This window comes from Pseudophryne corroboree, chromosome 3 (assembly GCF_028390025.1).
Source record: "Pseudophryne corroboree isolate aPseCor3 chromosome 3, aPseCor3.hap2, whole genome shotgun sequence".
Taxonomy (NCBI): domain Eukaryota; kingdom Metazoa; phylum Chordata; class Amphibia; order Anura; family Myobatrachidae; genus Pseudophryne; species Pseudophryne corroboree.
In genome coordinates, this window is record NC_086446.1 from 690,495,508 (window position 1) to 690,516,424 (window position 20,917).

Below are 20,917 nucleotides of genomic sequence, written 5' to 3' on the forward strand. Positions count from 1 at the left end.
CCCTGCAATTAACATGATTGCAAGTATAGCATATTAAACAATGAACAGCAAACCTTGAGACCTTCTCTTCATAAGTGAATCTGAAGCCCATAAATCATTAGGATGTAAAGACACTCACGTAAGGCATGCACTAAAGCAATGTACAACTTTATAAGAGATGGTGACAAGCAGATAAACTCCCCGCATTACAACAGACAAACAATACACTTAGCATTCACAGAAAATAGGTCATTAACATGTAAAGATTCCCTTCACAAATATCCTAATACTGCACTGTATTTATTTGCATACTGTATGTTGTTTTTTTATTTTTGTTTTTTTATATTCCCTGATTTTTTTTTTATATTGTTTAACATTACTTACAGTACCTTTACTTATTTGCTGAAAACAGTTATCAATGTTTTATTCTGCATTCTGTGTATTTATTAGGTCCCCAGTGTTACAATTCTTCACCTTGCATGCAACAGGGTGTAGTTATGTGACCGGCAGGGTCACAATACCGACCCCTACATCCCACCATGCCGACTAACAGGAGCTATTCCCACTCATGAGTGTCTGCAACACCCATAGAGTGGGAATTGAACTTTTGGCATTGCGCTCGTCTCCTCCTGCCGACATTCTGCGGACGGGATCCCGGCGTTGGGATGCTGACCGCCGGGATCACGGCCGCCGGTAACACAACTCCAAACCTGTGCAACTGCATATCAAAATAGAACCTACGTATTTAATATGACATCTGCTTGCTTTGTCTTGCTTTTGATTACTTTGAATAAATAATTTCAGTTTGTCCATTCATTTCAGTGGACAGATTAGTGTGTGTGAATAAACCATTGAATTTAATAGGTAATTGAAATGAGTGTCGCTTTACAGAATTGTTAATTGTTTTTTATTACACCACATCTTTAGAGATTCAGTTAGTCTTTATTGCTGTCAGATGAAAGCCGGGGTTCTGCAGCAATCCCCTTCACGCCAATTAAGCACAAGCAGCAGTTTTGGTACAATACTTGTAACTGCTTGTTGTGCGCTAATGGCAAGCGAGAGAACCGTGGACTTTTGACTGCGATCACATTTAGACAGCACTAGTATGCAGATGTCATGTTTCTTCCTCTGCTTCTCTCTTCGTCTGCTTCTCTCCTACCAAATTGAACTATACAAAAGAAAATTTGTATCTCTCATCAGACTCCCCAACTCAAAAACAGGAAAGAAAAAAGAAAAATAACAGACTGTTCTATATTATATTTGATAGAGTAGTAAAATAGGATTTTACTTACTGGTAAATCTATTTCTCGTAGTCCGTAGAGGATGCTGGGGACTCCGTAAGGACCATGGGGAATAGACGGGCTCCGCAGGAGATAGGGCACTTTAAGAAAGCTTTGGCTTCTGGGTGTGCACTGGCTCCTCCCTCTATGTCCCTCCTGCAGACCTCAGTTAGAGAAACTGTGCCCAGAGGATATGAACAGTACGAGGAAAGGATTTATGTAACCTAAGGGCGAGATTCATACCAGCCACACCAATCACACCGTATAACTTGTGATAAACTACCCAGTTAACAGTATGAACAAGTAACATAGCCTCGGTTCAAGACCGACCAACTATAACATAACCCTTATGTAAGCAATAACTATATATAAGTCTTGCAGAAGAAGTCCGCACTTGGGACGGGCGCCCAGCATCCTCTACGGACTACGAGAAATAGATTTACCGGTAAGTAAAATCCTATTTTCTCTAACGTCCTAGAGGATGCTGGGGACTCCGTAAGGACCATGGGGATTATACCAAAGCTCCCAAACGGGCGGGAGAGTGCGGATGACTCTACAGCACCGATTGAGCAAACAGGAGGTCCTCCTCAGCCAGGGTATCAAACTTATAGAACTTTGCAAAGGTGTTTGACCCCGACCAAGTAGCAGTTGTAGTGCCCAAGAAGAGCCCACCTTCCTAGTGGAATGGGCCTTAACCGATTTAGGCAATGGCAATCCTGCCGTAGAATGCGCCTGCTGAATCGTGTTACAGAACCAGCAAGCAATTGTTTGCTTTGAAGCAGGAGCGCCAACCTTGTTAGCCGCATACAGAACAATCAGAGCTTCAGTCTTCCTGATCCTAGCTGTTCTGGTCACGTAAATCTTCAAAGCCCTGACCACATCCAGGGACTCGGAGTCCTCCAAGTCCCGTGTAGCCACAGGCACGACAATAGGTTGGTTCATATGAAAAGATGAGACCACCTTGGGCAGAAATTGAGGACGAGTCCTCAACTCTGCCCTATCCACGTGAAAAATCAGGTATGGGCTTTTATATGATAAAGCCGCTAATTCCGAAACACGCCTTGCAGAAGCTAAGGCCAACATGACCACTTTCCAAGTGAGGTATTTCAACTCCACTGTTTTGAGTGGTTCAAACCAAGGTGACTTGAGGAAACTTAATACCACGTTAAGATCCCAAGGCGCCACCGGAGGTACAAAGGGAGGCTGAATATGCAGCACTCCCTTCACAAAAGTCTGTACTTCAGGAAGAGAAGCCAATTCTTTTTGAAAGAAAATGGATAAGGCCGAAATTTGGACCTTTATGGACCCTAATTTTAGGCCCAAATTCACTCCCGTTTGAAGGAAGTGAAGCAGATGGCCCAAATGGAACTCCTCCATAGGAGCAGCTCTGGACTCACACCAAGAAACATATTTCCGCCATATACGGTGATAATGTTTCGATGTCACATCCTTCCTAGCCTTGATCAGGGTAGGAATGACCTCTTCCGGAATCCCTTTTCCAGCTAGGATCCGGCGTTCAACCGCCATGCCATCAAACGCAGCCGCGGTAAGTCTTGGAACAGACAGGGCCCCTGCTGCAGCAGGTCCTGCCTTAGAGGAAGAGGCCACGGATGTTCTGTGAGCAACTCTTGCAGATCCGGATACCAAGTCCTCCTTGGCCAATCTGGAACAATGAGAATTGTTCTGACCCTTCTTAGTCTTATTAATCTCAACACCGTGGGTATGAGAGGCAGAGGAGGAAACACATAGACCGATCTGAACACCCATGGTGTCACCAGAGCGTCTACCGCTACCGCCTGATGGTCTCTTGACCTGGCGCAATACCTCTTTAGCTTTTTGTTGAGACAGGATGCCATCATGTCTATTTGAGGCAGTCCCCACCGATCCACGATCTGTGTGAAGACTTCTTGATGAAGTCCCCACTCTCCCAGATGCAGGTCGTGCCTGCTGAGGAAGTCCGCCTCCCAGTTGTCCACCCCCGGGATGAACACTGCTGATAGTGCGCTTACATGGCCTTCCGCCCAGCGCAGAATCCTGGTCGCCTCTGCCATGGCCACTCTGCTCCTTGTGCCGCCTTGGCGGTTTACATGAGTCACTGCCGTGATATTGTCCGACTGAATCAGAACCGGTTTGTTCTGAAGCCACTCCTCCGCCTGGCGTAGGGCATTGTAAATGGCCCTTAACTCCAGGACATTGATGTGGACACAAGTCTCTAGGCTTGACCAGAGACCTTGGAAATTTCTTCCCAGTGCGACAGCCCCCCAACATCGGATGCTCGCGTCCGTGGTCACCAGGATCCAGTCCTGAATGCCGAACCTGCGACCCTCTAGGAGGTGAGCAATGTGCAGCCACCACAGGAGAGATACCCTGGCCCTGGGAGACAGGGTGATCCGTTTCTGCATATGTAGATGGGACCTGGACCATTTGTCCAATAGGTCCCATTGGAAAGTCCTCGCATGGAACCTGCCGAAGGGGATGGCCTCGTATGAAACCACCATCTTCCCCAGAACCTTTGTGCAATGATGCACCGAAACCTTTTTCGGCTTTAAAAGGTTCCTGACCAGGGCTATGAGCACCTGAGCCTTCTCCACCGGAAGAAAAACTCTTTTTTGGTCTGTGTCTAGAATCAGGCCCAAAAAGGTCAGACGCGTTGCAGGTACTAGCTGGGATTTCGGTAAATTGAGAATCCAGCCGTGCATCTGCAACGTCTTCACAGACCAAGACACGCTGTCCAGCAACTTCTCCCGAGATCTCGCCTTTATAAGGAGATTGTCCAAGTACGGGATAATCGTGACTCCCTGCTTGCGCAGGAGCACCATCATTTCCGCCATTACCTTGGTGAAAATTCTCGGGGCCGTGGAAAGACCAAACGGCAACGTCTGAAATTGGTAGTGACAATCCTGTACTGCAAATCTCAGAAACGCCTGGTGAGGGGGGAAAATCGGAACATGAAGGTACGCATCCTTTATGTCCAGGGACACCATCCAATCCCCTCCCTCCAGGCTGGCGATGACCATTCTGAGTGATTCCATTTTGAACTTGAACCTCTTCAAGAACAGCTTCAGGGATTTTAGATTTAGAATGGGTCTGACCGAACCGTCCGGTTTCGGTACCACAAACAGGGATGAATAATAACCCTCTCCTTGCTGGAGATGAGGAACCTTGATTATCACCTGTTGAATGTACAATTTGTGAATTGCCGCTAACACTAGCTCCCTCTCTGACGGGGAAGCCGGCAGAGCCGATTTGAAAAACCAGCGAGGGGGCATGTCTTCGAATTCCAGTCTGTATCCCTGGGAAACAATCTCTATTGCCCAGGGATCCACCTGTGATTGAACCCAGACGTGGCTGAAAAGACGAAGACGTGCCCCCACTTGATCTGAACCCCCCCCCCCCCTCCTCCGGAAAGCCTCAGTGTCATGCTGTGGACTTTGCGGAAGTAGGGGAGGACTTCTGCTCCTGGGAACTAGCTGAGTGCAGCTTTTTTCCCTTGCCTTTACCTCTGGCAATGAAGGACGATCCTCGTACATTCTTGTTTTTATTGGAACGAAAGGACTGCATTTGATAATGTGGTACCTTCTTAGAATGCTGCGGGGGAACATAAGGTAAAAAATTCGATTTACCGGCCGTAGCAGTAGAGACTAGGTCCGAGAGGCCTTCTCCAAACAATTCCTCCCCCTTGTAAGGCAATGACTCCATATGCCGCTTTGAGTCGGCGTCTCCCGTCCACTGTCGGGTCCACAAGAGCCGCCTAGCAGAAATAGACATAGCGTTTATTCTAGAGCTTAGTAAACAAATGTCTCTCTGAGCATCCCTCATATACAAGGCAGCATCTCGGATATGCTCCATGGTCATTAGAATGGTATCCCTATCTAAGGTGTCCATCTCCGTAGATAAGGAGTCTGCCCATGCCACGACAGCACTACAAACCCAGGCCGACGCCATGGCAGGCCTAACTATAGTTCCTGAATGTGTGTAAATGTGCTTCATGGTAATTTCCTGCTTGCGATCAGCAGGATCCTTGAGGGAAGCAGTATCCGGAGAAAGCAGTGCCACCTTCTTGGATAAGCGTGTCAGCGCCTTGTCTAGTTTAGGCGCAGATTCCCATCGTATCCGATCCTTTTGTGGAAAAGGATACGCCATGAGAATCCTTTTGGGAACATGGAGTCTCCTATCCGGAGATTCCCAAGCCTTTTCGCATAATTCGCTTAGCTCAAATGAGGACGGAAACGTGACCTCAGGCTTTTTCCCTTTATACATGTGAACCCTCATGTCAGGGACAGGGGGTTCCTCCGTGATATGCAAAACCTCTTTTATGGCAATAATCATGTACCTAATACCTTTTGCCACCTTCGGCTGTAATTTTGCATCCTCATAGTCGACACTAGAGTCAGTATCTGTGTCGGTATCTGTGTCAGCGACCTGGGATATGGGGCGCTTTTGAGACCCTGAAGGTCCTGGCACCACAGGGACAGGCACGGACTGGTTACCTGACTGATCCCTAGCTTCAGCCGTGTCTAATCTTTTATGCAGGAGATTTACATTTGCATTCAAGACATTCAGCATATCCACCCAGTCCGGTGTCGGCGTTGCCGACGGCGACCTGACATTCAAGCACTCCCGCTCCACATTAAGCGAGCCTTCCTCATCAAACATGTCGACACACACATACCGACACACTGCACACACCCAGGGAAACTTTTTCTGAAGACAGTATCCCCTGAAAGGCCCTTTGGAGAGACAGAGAGAGAGTATGCCAGCACACACCCCAGCGCAACAACCTGGAGACCAACACAGAATGCTTTTCCCCAGCAGCGCTGTATTATACTTTATCCGCCAATTATGTGCCCCCCCCCTCTCTTTTTAAACTCCCTTCACCGTGTGTAAGCAGGGGAGAGTCCGGGGAGCTTCCTCTCAGCGTTCTGTGGAGAGAGAAACGGCGCTGGTGAGTGCTGAGGGAGAAGACCTGCCCCCCCGGCGGCGGGCTTCTGTCCCGCTCAAAATCGTGTAAAATGGCTGGGGCTCAATTATATACATGTACAGTGCCCAGCTGTACATGTATATACCTATTTGCCATCTAAGAGGTGTTATTATTGCTGCCCAGGGCGCCCCCCCCCCACCCCCCCGCGCCCTGCACCCATACAGTGACCGGAGTGTGTGAGGTGATGTGGAGCAATGACGCACAGCTGCAGTGCTGTGCGTTACCTCTGTGAAGCTGAAGGCTTCTGCCGCCTGAGACGTCTTTTTGCTTCCGTTCTTCTGGCTCTGTGAGGAGAACGGCGGCGTGGCTCCGGGGGTGGACGCCCAGGACGAACCTGTGTTCACCCCCTCTGAAGCTAATGGTGTCCAGTAGCCGAGGAAGCAGATCCTATCAGTTAAGTAGGTCTGCCCCTCTCTCCTCAGTCCCTCGATGCAGGGATCCTGTTGCCAGCAGTGCTCCCTGTGAAAAAGGTAAAAATCCAAACAAAAATGCTTTCTGTAGCAAAGAACTCAAGAGAGCTCCCTGCAGTGCGCCCTTCATCCTCTGGGCACAGTGTAAAACTGAGGTCTGGAGGAGGGACATAGAGGGAGGAGCCAGTGCACACCCAGAATCCAAAGCTTTCTTAAAGTGCCCTATCTCCTGCGGAGCCCGTCTATTCCCCATGGTCCTTACGGAGTCCCCAGCATCCTCTAGGACATTAGAGAAATTAGGGTTTTGGAAACATTTTTCTTTTCACTGTAAAAAACAACTCTTTTCAAAATGTCTGTGTTTTGTTTTTTTACAATTTTGGTATAATAGGCAAGGGGTATTAGGAATCACTTACTGTGACCACTGAGTTTGCAAAGGTTTCATTCCAGATAAGCGATTTCCATGTAAAGCTTCCTTTACAAATAACTTTGCATTGTAATGTACTAAAAATACCATAGTTCAGAGTCGCACGGAGGTTTACGTGTGCAGGGTTGAATGTTAAGGGTACGGAGTGGGGCAGTCTCCCTGCCCCCCTCTCCACCCCCTACACAACATACAAGCACACACAAACACACACACACACACACACACACACACACACACACACACACACACACACACACACACACACACACATTGGGGGCCCCACACTGCTGCAAACATTTCCCCAAACTGGCCGGCACCCAGCAGAGTTGCAGAGTGTTACATTACAGTATTTCTTCTGTTGGATGCCTGTTCCACATCCCAGCAGCAAAGCAGACATTAGCGGTCAGAAGCTGTCTGGCACTAAGCTCCACTTAAATCATCAGCCGCCGGCTGTCTGTTGTACTGCCATAATCTGGGTCATACTAATAATGGCGGTGGGAGGTGGCAGGTGGGTGTCAATTTATTGGTGGGGCCCCCACAAGCCTTAATCAGGCCTTGTATATGAGCCTACTTCTAATGCATTTCAACAAACTGTGTCTGTGCTGTAGAGAATATAGGCATCCTTGCTTATCTCGGAACTTGTCCGTTTCTCTGCAATCACTAAATGGGTGTTTCTGGGTGGTAACTGGGTGCAAAAGCACACAAAAGAACCATACCATGGAAGTGATGAGTTGTGCATATGCTGAGAAGATGCCTATATATTAACATTGATAAATTTAAGTTTTTTTTATTAGCAATTACGGGTTGAGTATCCCATATCCAAATATTCCGAAATACAGAATTTTTTGAGTGAGACTGAGATAGTGAAACCTTTGTTTTTTGATGTCTCAATATACACAAACTTTGTTTAATACACAAAGTAAGTAAAATATTGTTTTAAATGACCTTCAGGCTTTGTGTATAAGGTGTATATGAAACATAAATTAATTGTGTGAATGTACACTTACTTTGTTTAATGCACAAAGTTATTAGAAATATTGGCTAAAATGACCTTCAGGCTGTGTGTATAAGGTGTATATGTAACATAAATGCATCCTTTGCTTAGACTTCAGTCCCATCGCCATGTTATCTCATTATGGTATGCAATTATTCCAAAATACGGAATAATCCGATATCCAAAATACTTCTGGTCCCAAGCATTTTGGATAAGCGATACTCAATCTGTACTTATATAACACCAGCATTTTCAATTCTACTTTACAATTGGGAACAAAACAGTAATAAAAAGACTGGAGATATGAGGGCCCTACATGCAAGCTTGCAATCTATAGACACAGACAGATCTCTTGCACCCAGCATAGGGTAGGTGAAATTCCCTATACTAGTTATGACATATGCAGATGGAAATGTGTAGTTGCTTGTGACTTAGGGTCAAGGCCTATATTGGTAACCCTGTCTTTTTGGGTGCCACAAAATGTTTCCAAGACCACGTAGTGGAAATTTTACAGATTGGCGTATTCCATAGGACAATACAAATCAAATAGAAAAACTTGAAAGTGCAAATAGAGGAGACCGCAGTGACAATAATAAAGTAGTTACATTAAGAAAAAGAAGAATTGAAGATTACATTTGTTAATACATGCTGCATAGATGTTAACAACGTGGCTATCTGGGGAATTTTTTGATTGAGCCATTTGTTAAGAAAATGAGCTTATAATTGCATTTGAGAGGGTTAGTATCACATGCTATTTTCATTAGGTTTTCCTAATAATGTCCACAATTAACAATAGAATAAAAGAACAGTCCTTATCAGTTAATACAAAACGTATATAAGAAGAAAGATGAAAAAGACGTTTTAATAGCTAACTAGAAGTCTAACCTGCTCTGTCCAGATCTTATATAATGTTCCCAGCATTAGATGAGGTTACATATTCTTTTATCTTTAACTAAAGCGTAGCAGCAACAAAGAGATTTATATTATTTTCTTACTTCACCAAGCAACAAAAGTTCTGTAGTAGGTACAGTAAATTGTCCAAAAAGTTTGCCAGCTCCATATATTATTGACTGAAGTTTTACTTTCTCTGTCAAAATTATGGCCTGTGGTCCTCACGTCTGAAAGACCTGTCTAGACTTTATAACTTACTTAGTGTTCTCTACAGAGTTTATGTAATAACAGGAACCTTGATATTTGTCTCCTAGAAAGTGTATAGAGCTAAGCAGTTGTAGAATAAATATGATGTATAATGATCGCATTACTGAATAAAGTAAATTTTAGGATTAATGTCTTAAGTAAAGTATTTTTCTCTGTTGACTGTAATTCTCTGTGGTCTCACAGGCAGTTGTGACCAGATATTTAGATTTATACAGTTTGTAAGATTCAAGTTCTGTCTATCAACTCTTTAATAAGAAAAAAAAAGAACTTAAAAATATGCTTTTATAACTTTTTAGAACTACAGTAAGTGGAGTAAGCATAACTGAGTTTCCTCAGTTACAATGTTGCTTGCACATAATTGTATTTGCCTTTTATTGTGGTTATTCTAGTTGTTGATTAAACGGATTGCACTCCTTTGACAAAGATCAAGCAGAGAGTAGCATGTGAGTGGATGATGTTAAGTTCCGAGCTGAGGTGACATCTGATTGGTTGTGAGCTGTCACGTGCCTTTTTCTCTGGCTCAGACCAATAAGATGCTTCATATCATTATTGGGACCACCACTGTTAAATATAGGGATCAATATGTAATGGGAGAGGAATGTCCAGCTCATGTGATTTATAAGTACCAGTGTAAGGTGTCCTTAAAAGGGCAACAATACAGAAATGTGGAAGGTTTAAGAGGTGGCCAGATTTACACAGACAGCAAAATTTGCATTAACATTGTAGGCTTCCAACGCTATTTCCCAGAAGCTCTGCATTGAAAAAATACAGTATGATTGTGCTGCTGCCCCCTAGAGCATGCAATATTACCCATTCACCAACCTTTGTGCTCATGCCTACAAACTCTACTAGAGATCAAATTTTACTCCCAGACGTTTTTGAGTGTTTTGCAGCTTTAAGGTAACACGTAACATACAGTACATTGGTTATGCTGGTATGAAGGGTGTGGTGCGATGTCTGCTGCTGTGCATGTATAGTCTTGCCGCTTACCTCTGGTTGCATCTTCCCACCTTCAGGCTGTTTTTGTTTAAGATGATCCTAGTATGCAGACCAGATGCAAAATCTAGAAGGAAGAAAATAACGAGATTTATGGTAAGAACTTACCGTTGTTAAATCTCTGCGAGGTACACTGGGCTCCACCGGGAATGACAATGGGGTGTAGAGTAGGATCTTGATCTGAGGCACCAACAGGGTCAAAGCTTTGACTGTTCCCAGAATACATAGCGCCGCCTCCTCTATAACCACGCCTCCATGCACAGGAGCTCAGTTTTTGTAGAACCTTATAAACGTGTTCACTGAGGACCACGCAGCCGCCTTGCACAATTGTTCAAGGGTCGCACCATGGTGGGCTGCCCAAGAACGTCCAACAGACAGAGTAGAATGGGCCTTAATAGTAGCAGGAGCTGGACGACCAGCCTGTACATAAGCATGTGCAATCACCATTCTAATCCATCTGGCTAAGGTCTGCTTGTGAGCAGGCCAGCCATGTATGTGAAAACCAAACAGTACAAAGAGAAAAGAGAAAATCAGACTTCCTGATAGGAACTGTCCTCTTCACATAGATACGGAGAGCCCGTACCACATCCAAAGACCGCTCTTTCGAAGACAAGTCAGGAGAGGCAGAGGCCGGAACCACAATCTCCTGATTAAGGTGGAAAGAAGACACCACCTTAGGTAGGTACCCGGGGCGTGTTCTAAGAACCGCCCTGTCATGGTGAAAAATCAGATATGGTGACTTACAGGACAAAGCACCCAAATCCAACACCCGTCTGGCAGAGGCAATATCCAGCAGAAACAACACCTTAAGAGAAAGCCACTTAATGTCTGCCGATTCAAGAGGCTCAAACAGAGACCCTTGCAATGCCTCCAGAACCACCAACAAGTCCCAAGGAGCCACCGGCGGGATGTAGGGAGGTTGAATCCGCAACACACCCTGAGTAAATGTATGAACATCAGGCAAAGTTGCAATTTTTCTCTGGAACCAAACCGACAAGGCAGAAATATGAACCTTGGAGACGAAGGCCCAAGTCCAGGCCCTGTTGTAGGAAGGCCAAAAGTTTGGCCGTACTAAACTTGTAAGCGTCATGATTGTTAGATACGCACCAAGCAAAGTAAGAATTCCAAACCCTATGGTACATCCAAGCAGAAGCCGGTTTCCGGGCCTTCAACATGGTTTGAATGACCGCCTCAGAAAATCCTTTGGCCCTTAAGACGACAGCTTCAAGAGCCACGCCGTCAAAGCCAATCGGGCTAAATCCTGATATACACAGGGGCCCTGAACGAGGAGATCTGGGCGCTGCAGAAGTAGAAGGGGACGCTCTATCGAGAGACCCTGAAGGTCTGAGAATCAATGCCGTCTGGGCCACGCTGGAGCGATCAGAAGTAGGATTCCTCCTTCTTGCTTGAACTTCCTTATTACTCTGGGCAGGAGTGACACCTGAGGGAACACGTATGGCAGCCGAAAGTTCCGTGGAATTGCCAGTGCGTCCACGAATGCTGCTTGAGGATCCCTTGTCCTTGCTCCGAAGACTGGAACCTTGTAATTGTGTTGACATGCCAACAGGTCCACATCTGGAAGGCCCCACTTGTCCACGAGGAGTTGAAACACATCTGGATGGAGGCCCCATTCTCCGGCGTGTACGTCCTGACGACTGAGAAAGTCCGCTTCCCAGTTTAGGTCCCCCGGAATGAACACTGCCGATATGGCTGGCAGATGGCGTTTCGCCCACTGAAGAATCATTGAAACTTCCCTCATTGCCATGCGTCTTTGAGTGCCGCCTTGATGATTGATGTACGCCACTGTGGTGGCGTCTGATTGTACTTGAACAGTTCTGTTCTGTATTAAATGCTGGGCCAAGTTAAACGAGTTGAACACCGCCCGCAATTCCAGACCCTGAAGGGAGTGTTGCTCCAACACCGCGCACCAACCTCTCAGACTGGCATCCGTCATCAGAAGAACCCAGTTGGAGATCCAGAAGGGACAACCCCTGCTCAATCGTTGGTCCTGAAGCCACCAACTCCGTGACAGATGGACCTCCAGAGACAAGGAGATCATTTGAGACCTGATCCGGTGAGGCAGGCCGTCCCACTTGCAAAAATTAGTTTTTGCAGAGGGCGGGAATGTAATTGAGTGTACTCCACCATGTCGAAAGCCAACACCATGAGACTTTCTCCTGAGACAAAAACAACCACTGGTTGTGAGTGTCCAACAACGCCCCCTGGTGCACCATGCTCTGAGCAGGAACCAGGGAAGATTTCTTCTAGTTGATGAGCCACCTGTGGGCTTGCATAAACTGGATGGTCAGATCCAGATGGTGTAGTAGAATTTCTGGGTAATTCGCCAGGATCAACAAGTCGTCCAGGTACGGTAGGATCCTGACCCCTTGACGGCGGAGCACAGCCGTCATTACCGCCATGACCTTGGTGAAGACTCGCAGAGCTGTGGTCAAACCAAAAGGTAACGTCCGAAATTGGTAATGGAGGTTGCCAACCGCAAACCTCAGGTACTGCTGATGCGACACTGCAATGGGAATATGCAGGTAAGCATCCTGTATGTCCAGGGAGACCATATAATCCCCAGGTTCCAAGGCTAGAACAATAAAGTGAAGAGTTTCCATACAAAACTTTGAGACCCTCACAAATTTGTTCAAGGACTTGAGGTTGAGAATGGCCCGGGAGGACCCATTCAGTTTCGGGACTAGGAACAGCGGTGAATAGTACTCCTTGCCTCTCTGAGCCAGAGGCACCTGTACTACCACTCCTGTGTCCAGGAGGGACTGTACCACCGAATGAAGAGTCTTTGCCTTCACCTGATCTGAAGGGACGTCTGTTAGGCAAAATTGATGAGGGGGACGATTCTTGAAGGATACGGCGTAACCTCGAGTGACGACTTCCCGTACCCAGGCATCGGAAGTGGTCTTCAACCATTCCTGGGATTACCCTAGAAGACCGCCCCCCACCCTGAGATCCTCCAGAGGGAGACCCACCCCATCATGTGGCAGGCTTGTCAGTTTTGGAAGCAGGCTGACAGGCAGCCCAGGCCCAGTTGGGTTTGGGCTTATTGGGTTTGGAAGTGCAAACCCGTTTCGGGTACGCCTGACCTTTTGCTTTCCCTGAAGGACGAAAGGAGCTAAAAGGAGTACTCAAAGCCTTCGGCACCGAAGGAGCAGTACTAGGCAGACATGCTGTTTTAGCAGAAGCTAAGTCAGCCACTATCTTGTTGAGGTCTTCTCCGAAAAGAATATCTCCCTTAAAAGGGAGTACTTTCAGGGTTTTCTTAGAGTTCATGTCCACAGACCAGGATCGTAACCAGAGAATCCGCCGAGCCAAAATGGACGTAGTAGAAGCCTTGGCCGCCAGAAAACTGGCATCAGAAGCCACTTCCTTAATGTAATGAGATGCTATGACAAGCATTGTCTAGCATTATCAGAAGCGTTGGAAGGCATCTCCGCCTACAGCTCCTGAGCCCACGCATCCACAGCTTCTGCAGCCCATGTCGCTGCAATGGTGGGCCTATGCGCAGCACCGGTTAGGGTGTAAATTGCCTTTAAACAACCCTCCACACGCTTATCCGTCCGCTCTCTCAGGGACGTGATGGTAGTTACAGGCAGAGCTGAGGATACCACCAGCTGCGCCACCTGCAAATCCACTGGCGGGGGTGTTTCACAATTTTTACTTATCTCCGCAGTGAGGGGGTAGCGAGCCAGCATATTCTTGTGAGGCCTGAATTTCTTTCCTGGATATCCCCAGGACTCCTGACTTATGTCGACTAAATGGTCAGAGTGAGGTAAAACTTGTTTAACCACTTTCTGATGTTTAAACATGTCCGGTTTCTTAGGGGCAGCATCAGGCTCTGGGTTATCATCAACTTGAACAATGAGCCTGATAGCCTCCAACAAGTCAGGAACATCCACCTGTGAAACAGCTTCCCCAGCAGAAGTAACGGGATCAGAATCTGTGGTGTCAGTATAAACGCCATCCTCATCAGATGAGGTGTCTGGGACGTTGGTGGATTGTGAGGAAGTAATTGCCCGCTTAGAGGACCCCTTGGTCTTAGGCGGGCAAGGGTTAGACTTCTGAGTAGTCAGTGATTGGTTAAATTGCTGTAACTGATTGGACAGTTGATCTGCCCACTGCGGGTTAACCGCGGGGACCATAAGCGGTTGCACCGGCACAGGAGGTCACATAGGGGGCGTTTAGTCTAGTTACCAGCGTATACAATAGAATGGAGAAGGTAGCCCAAGGTGGGTCATTTTGAAACCCTGTTGCTACAGTCCCACTGGGGGGCAAGGAACCCCCAGAACCTGAACCCTCAGCTGCTATGTTATCCTCAAATGTATCTGCAGCATCAACACTACGCAGTGTGGGATCTGCCCCTGCACCATTACCCTTTGTAGCTGACATAGTCAAAAGCTCAATACAAGGCAACACAGTACAATATCAGCAGCACAGTACCTGACAAGAACCCCCTGTGCAGTGTATTTCAGCACAAACAGGGAATTCTAGAGGTATATGGTGACTAAAAATCACAGAGAAAAAGACACACTGAGTATATCCTGTGAACTACTTATATTAAATGATAAACCTGACGCACTTAGCCCCCTCAGGTTATAGAATATAGGGATAGCAATCTGAGAGAGATACACGAAATGGAGGTCACACAGCAGCTATATGCACACACACAGAGTCACAGTTTGTACAATGCAGAAATTATGACATGCAATAAAACTGCACTGGACTAGCAATAGATAGTAGTACTAAGTATAGCTATACACTCAATAGATATAACAATGCACAGTAAAGACTGGATGTATATCACAGGGTACTTGTACTAAATAACCCTGACTAAATGCACTTTTTCTTAACTAACACTCAGCAGACATGTAGAATACTTAAGTGTCCTGTAAAATGCACAGCGCTGACAGGCAGGCGGCTTTACAGAGGAGGATTTGCCCAAACAGTCCCAAGATCAGCTCAGCTTGTCCTAATGGCCCCCAAATGCTTACAGGGAGTGAGGGAGAGAGAGATATGCAGCTCCAGGGCGGGAACATTTACTCTAAATGGCCGCCAGGGCTGGGGGAGGGGCTACAGGTCAAAGCCTTATCCCCCTGCTGGACTTCACCACCGGGTACTGGGGGCTTAAATAAATGGTTTTGAGAGAAAACCGACCTGTGCCTATGCCCTGGTGGTCTAGTGGGGTCCCTGTACTGCCACAGTGTCCACGCCAGCGCGTGTGGCCCGCCTCCCACCAGCCGCGCAGGGTCACGATTTACTGCAGGTCCCACCGGGGGAACCGCTTACCTCCTCCCTGAGTGCGGCCACACGATCCAGGAGAACAGCAGTCCTGTGACTAATTTGGAAGAAAACCGGAGCCTCCGCTGTAGGTACCCGGCAACCAGGGCGCGGGAGTGTACAGCGCCGCTGGGGGAGGTGATGGAGCAGCAGCAGGAGATGTCTGGCTGACATCTAACACAGTCAGTGTCTCTGCTGCAGCCCTTGAAGTCTTCAATTTTCTTTAAAAGCTTCTTCTCAGGACTGCTGGAGCAGCCCCCTGTTGTATGCCTGCAAACTGCATGGCACCAACTACAAAACTGAGCTCCTGGCATGGAGGCGGGGTTATAGAGGAGGCGGCGATATGCATTCTGGGAACAGTCAAAGCTTTGAGCCTGTTGGTGCCTATGATCAAGATCCTACTCTACACCCCAATGTCATTCTCTGTGGAGCCCAGTGTACCCCGCAGCAGAAATGAGAACCATCCTTCCTAGAAGAACACGCCAAATGAGTCAAGCAATATTCTAAATCAGGAGTGTCAGGGTTAAGTATAGGTCATCCTCGGCACTCTTGGCCTCAGAGCGTGAATTTCATCTATTGGTACCCTCGCACCCGGTGTACATTCAATCTTGCGCTGTGGTGGAAGGCCCACTGTCCGTCCAGTAGGAATAAATGACAGGTAGGAACAAAAAGACAAGGCTTGAGACAAACAAACACAGAAGGTTCCCACCAGGTCAGACTTGTACTGCATCCAGCTGACTTCCTTACAAGTCCCTGTACAAAGTAAAAACACACAGAGCCATGCAGGGTCTAACACTAACTTGTGGGTGTCTTACCTCTACATTAACTTTAACAATAGGGCCCTCAATCTAGCGCTAAGTATGTAGTGTGGCATGAACAAACAATTCAAACAAAACTTTCAAATGTACCCTGCACAAGCAAACACAATAGCACAATAAAAGATCACACAGAAAATACCAGGAACTAGCGCTGTATAATTAAAATGAAGAAAGATAACAGGGATATTTCCACGTAGTTTCAACGATCCCCTACATTGTCTCTCCCTAGAAACACACTTACAGGTTATCTCTTTCACGCGTGTCCATAAAGGTATCTTTATTAACGCATGTATTTCAACGGTATATTCACACCAAAAGACACTTTCACTGATATACTGACAATTGCAAAACTTACATTGACTTTCTGTCACGAGTGCCCATAAAGGTATCTTTTTCCTTTCTGCGTGTTGGTTTCAGGTAGAAGTTCCCATATTAAATCCAACAGACGGGTATCCACAAAAAGGGTTATTTTAATCGGCAAAATACACTAAAATATTAAAAGTCCTCACATATCAGCAGGAACTGGGTATCGGCGGCTGATGGAAAAACTCGTAGATACACGAACCGGCTGCAGACAGGTAAGTGCACAGTGCAGAGTCCGAATCACCGACTGCCAGGACCTTTGGAACGAATACTGGACGGCTCCAACGCGTTTCAAGGAGCTTACTCCCCTTTTTCAAGAAGTCTTCTGAAACGCGTTGAAGCCGTCCAGTATTTGTTCCAAAGGTCCTGGCAGTCGGTGATTCGGACTCTGTACTGTGCACTTACTTGTCTGCAGCCGGTTCGTGTATCTACGAGTTTTTCCATCAGCCGCCGATACCCAGTTCCTGCTGATTTGTGAGGACTTTTAAAATTTTTATGTATTTTGCCGATTAAAATAACCCTTTTTGTGGATACCCGTCTGTTGGATTTAATTTGGGAACTTCTACCTGAAACCAACACGCAGAAAGGAAAAAGATACCTTTATGGGCACTTGTGACAGAAAGTCAATGTAAGTTTTACAATTGTCAGTATATCAGTGAAAGTGTCTTCTGGTGTCAATATACCGTTGAAATCCATGCGTTGATAAAGATACCTTTATGGACACGCGTGAAAGAAATAACCTGTAAGTGTGTTTCTAGGGAGAGACAACGTAGGGTGTCGTTGAAACTACGTGGAAATATCCCTGTTATCTTTCTTCATTTTAAATATACAGCGCTAGTTCCTGGTATTTTCTGTGTGCAACTTCTGTATGATAGGAGGATTTGGGTGTTACCTCCGTTACCTGGGAACAAGCGGCAATTAGAAAGCGCAAGGCTGCTACCAATTTTATTTTTCTACAATAAAAGATCAACCTACAGTTTTTTTAATTGACCCATGCCTATTTAGAACATTGCGGGAACTCCTACCTATCTGGAGCTGGCCATCCATTTTCTATAACTGGATGGTGCACTATTGGTGGTGTTTGGGGTAGGGGCCTGACAGCCCTTGACACAAGAAAGGGTCACAGCTTGGTCTGTGGGACTGCTCCTCCACACCGGGTTGTGACTGAAGGTGGGCTGCCAAAACGCTGGACCGTCTCAGCAACAACGCTCTTAGTTGGGACCTATTGCCCAGGCCTAGTTAATCAAGGTAAGCAAATATGATCTGGGCTTAGCGCCCAGTCCACCCTATTTGATGCTCAGGCCTGCCAAACACAGGGCACACTGGAGTGTACTGGGCCGATTACCCAGAACACCTCACACGAGGCCTCAGGCATAGAAGCCGGCTTATCTATACACTATTGATCTGGGCCTAATGCCTAGACCACCTAATTCACTAGGGAGGAAAGAAATACCAAATAGGGCCTAATGCCCTCCTAGCTGTGTCACAGGTCTAAGGCCTGAAGTATGGTCAGAGGCCTAAGTCCTGAAGTATGGCTACTGGCCTAGTGCCTGAATTGTGGCTAGAGGCCTAGTGCCTGTATTATCAGTGGGCAGAGTAAGGTGACTTGGGCCACCTAGTACAAAACACAGGGCCCAACCTCCTATTGCTCCCAGGGCTATTGCCTTATATTACCTCGTAGACCTAATGCCTAGCTGCCCTGGTGGTCTAGGGGGATTACAAGTACATGACGGTGGCCCAGGGCCGCCTACCTGGAGCGATTGGAGAACTTTGTTAGCTCTTTTCTTCCCACACACTGCAGCACTCTCCGGTCCTTCGCTTCTTACAGACGGCTTCTATGTTCCGCCTCTTTCGGGTCTGCCATTGCCGCCTTTTTCCTTGATCGCATGGCTTTTGGCCTCTTCCATGGCCGCTGGATCTCTTCTCTTCAGGAGCTCTTTTCTGCTACCTCTCCACTGACTGAATGAGCTCTCCCGCTCCACAGCTCCTAATATGGGAGGGGATGGGGCTATGATGCGGCAAGCCCTGATTGGCTCTCTGCGGCCACTTCCCATTGGCTGCCACTCCGCAAGCCGTGATTGGCTCATGTAGGGTGCCGGATTTGAACCATCGCTTCCCAATTTGATGTGCTTGAATCCTTTCTAATGCAAGCACATCCACTCCAATGTTACATTGTTATCAGTCCCACCAACCAAGATGACACCTGCTCAGAGCCAGCAGACCCTGGATCCAAGTGAGGTACTTCTCCTGTCTTCGCTTCTCCAGCTGGGCACCACCTCACACTGGGTAAATCATTTCTCACACTGGACAATGAAGAAAGGGTTTCAGTTAGCGGAGCTGGGTGTGTCAAATGGAGAGTATTTATAATTAACGTGTACATAAGCTCTTAAATGAGACAAACTGTCTATTTACGAAGGTTCAGTCTAATCCAAAAGGCTCCTTCAGTGCTGGCAGACTCAATGAAAAGTTGTACATTTTTATCAATAGTTGCCATATATAGTTTTTATTGGTTAATGCTTTTCTTTGTAAGTATTGTAGGAACCAAGACTTGTCTGTTGGTTTTTTGTTTGCTTGTTTGTTGACTATAACAAAGAACACATAGTGTATGTTTGCATTTTATGCTGCCTGTGCTTTTATTACTTAAGGAAAAATCAGCAAGATGAATCTGACTTATGCCTCTTTCACATCGCAATGCTGGGTTGCACCCCGGGAATTGGAAACAGGTCCTTCCCGGGTGCGACCCAGCATTGGACCCTTTGACTGGCTTCCCGACCCGGCAATTTACCAGGTCGGGTTGCCTTCGGGGTTGGGGATGGAGCCGGCATCGGGGGCGGATGCGGCACTGGGAGATGAGATAATCTCCACGCCGCCTAGGCATATGCTGTGAACGGGTCCCATTTTGCATCAACCCAGCAGCCTGTTCACACTGCACCTGGCCTGTTGATAACCCAGGAATGGCCCTTCTTTATTCCTGGGTTGAATTGGTGACCCCTTTCACACCACACAGCGACCCGCGCCAACCCAGCAATATACCGGGTCGATATAGAAAAATATATTGCACAGAGGTGCAGTGTGCCCGAATAGTACAAACAATATATTTTTTAATTTGCAGATCAACTGACGCTGTGTAAATTCAAAAGGCTTTTGTTATATAATGTATGTGAATAATAAATACACAGGGGTACAGCGTGTCAGAACAGTACAAAGAATAGAACAATATATTTTTATATTCTCAGCTCATGCTGTGTAAATTCAAAGGACTTTTATTATATTATGTATGTGAATGATAAACGCACAGGTGTATAGTGCACCAGAACAGTACAAACAATAGATCAGTATATGTTTAAATTCGCAACTCAATTCACAATGCGTCAATTCAAAGGACTTTTATTATTATATTATGTACATGAATAATAAACACACAGGGCTACAGTGTGCCTGAACAGTACAAAATATAGAACAATGGGGGTCATTCCGAGTTGTTTGCTCGTTATTTTTTTCAGCTACGGAGCGATTAGTCGCAAACTGTGCATGCGCAATGTATGCAGAGCGCCTGCGCCAAGTAAATTAGCACAAAAGTTTGGTAATTTACTCACGGCGTAACAAAGTTTTTTCATCGCTCTGCTGATCGTAGTGTGATTGACAGGAAGTGGGTGTTTCTGGGCAGAAACTGGACGTTTTATGGGAGTGTGCGAAAAACGCAGGCGTTTCAGTTGCAAAACGCAGGAGTGGCTGAAGAAACGGGGGAGTGGTTGGGCAAACGCTGGGTTTGTTTGTGACGTCAAACCAGGAACGAAAAGGACTGAGCTGGTCGCAATGGCTGAGTAAGTCTGGAGCTACTCAGAAACTGCGGGGTAATCGTTACGAGAAAACTAGCAAAGTTTTCGTTAGCAAATCTGCTAAGCTAAGATACACTCCCAGTAGGCGTAGGCTTAGCGAGTGCAATGCTGCTAAAAGCAGCTAATGCGCGAACAACTTGGAATGACCTCCAATATTTTAATTCCTAGCTCAACTCACACTGCAGCAATTCAAAGGATTTATATAATGTACGTGAATAATAAATGCACAGGGGTACAGTGCACACAGGTTGTGCAAACTAAAATAATGACATTGGGGGTAATTCCAAGTTGATCGCAGCAGGAATTTAATTAGCAATTGGGCAAAACCATGTGCACTGCAGGGGAGGCAGATTTAACATGTGCAGAGAGAGTTAGATTTG

General features: G+C 46.5%; 1 protein-coding gene and 1 long non-coding RNA gene across 2 annotated transcripts in view; one reads left to right on the forward strand and one right to left on the reverse strand.

Annotated features, from left to right (window-relative positions):
* The window catches only part of ADGRA1 (adhesion G protein-coupled receptor A1), a 1,405,372-nt gene that overhangs the window by 846,986 nt on the left and 537,469 nt on the right, over nucleotides 1–20,917 (forward strand). The gene's annotated exons all lie outside the window — the stretch shown is intronic.
* On the reverse strand, nucleotides 254–18,989 carry LOC135056618 (uncharacterized). Its single transcript, XR_010244030.1, has 3 exons — nucleotides 18,450–18,989; nucleotides 10,217–10,289; nucleotides 254–1,147 (listed from the first exon to the last, which is right to left on the reverse strand). It is a non-coding gene; the product is annotated as an uncharacterized LOC135056618 (long non-coding RNA).